Source organism: Penaeus monodon, chromosome 8, assembly GCF_015228065.2.
Source record: "Penaeus monodon isolate SGIC_2016 chromosome 8, NSTDA_Pmon_1, whole genome shotgun sequence".
NCBI classification, from domain to species: domain Eukaryota; kingdom Metazoa; phylum Arthropoda; class Malacostraca; order Decapoda; family Penaeidae; genus Penaeus; species Penaeus monodon.
Window position 1 is genome coordinate 38853316 of NC_051393.1, and position 1189 is coordinate 38854504.

Here is a 1189-nt window from a genome sequence, read left to right on the forward strand (position 1 = left end):
AGCGAACGAGAGACAGAGAGAGAGAGAGGGGAAGAGAGAGAGAGAGAGAGAGAGAGAGAGAGAGAGAGAGAGAGAGAGAGAGAGAGAGAGAGAGAGAGAGAGAGAGAGAGAGAGAGAGAGAGAGTCAGTCAGACGGGCAGAGTGAGAGGTTAGGTTAGGCTAATGCATCTCTCTCACTCTCTCCCCCTCGCTATTATTTTTTTCTTTCTCTCATCTGTCTGTCTCTGTGTATCTCTCTCTCTCTCTCTCTCCCTCCCTCCCTCCCTCCCTCTCTCATTCTCTCTCTCTCTCTCTCTCTCCCTCCCCCTCTCTCTCTCGTTCCCAACCATGTCAAAAGTCCCCATCTCCGTGAAAACATTTGCCTAGAGGAAGTGGCCTTTTTTCCACAGCCTTCCATTAGGGTAATAAGACACCGATGTTTCTCCCGTTTCTTTCCTTTTTGTAGCTCTGGCTATTGATCTGTTTAGATATGGGTCTGCCACGAAACGAGTCACTGATGAAACGTGGAATGATTAATCAGGCGTGCTAATGGTGACCGTTTCAGTTGTTCATGAGGTAGAGTCAGCATAGACAAAATAGGCCTTTATTACACCTACTAGTAATGGTAGAGATTCTGTGTATTAGATAATATCATAATTGTTATTGTTATCGCTATCGTCATCAATATCGTGATCATAATCTCCATCATCGTCATTATCATTCTCTCTCTCTCTCTCTCTCTCTCTCTTTCTCTCTCTCTCTCTCTCTCTCTCTCTCTCTCTCTCTCTCTCTCTCTCTCTCTCTCTCTCTCTCTCATTCTCTCTCTCTCTCTCTCTCTCTCTCTCTCTCTCTCTCTCTCTCTCATTCTCTCGCCCTCCCTGTCCCACACACATCTTTAAAAAGGTATTCGAATTTTCTTCTATCTTCATTTCCTTTTTCTTTTTAGAATCTTCAAAATAATGCGGCACGTTATTCCGTCCTCGACTTCTTTGCGCCTTAAGCCCACCACAACCAAGACAGGGCGGCGGAACGAAGCCGAGAGCGCCACGTTATATGAAGAGACGCTGGATCGACAGCTCTCTCTCTCTCTCTCTCTCTCTTGCAGTGTTGTTCGTCTTCTCCCGTGGAGCAGGAGCAGGAGCAGGAGCAGGAGCAGGAGGAGGAACGGGGTAAGGTCGCTCGCCGGGAGGAAATACTCTTGTCTGACGCG

At 47.4% G+C, this 1189-nt stretch overlaps 1 long non-coding RNA gene across 1 annotated transcript in view; it reads right to left on the reverse strand.

The window, feature by feature from the left end:
- Positions 1 to 362: 362 nt before the first annotated feature.
- The window catches only part of LOC119576351, a 2683-nt gene continuing 1856 nt past the window's right edge, over positions 363 to 1189 (reverse strand). The window contains exon 3 of the long non-coding RNA XR_005229053.1: positions 363 to 1189. This exon is cut by the window's right edge and continues 50 nt beyond it. This is a non-coding gene — a long non-coding RNA (uncharacterized LOC119576351).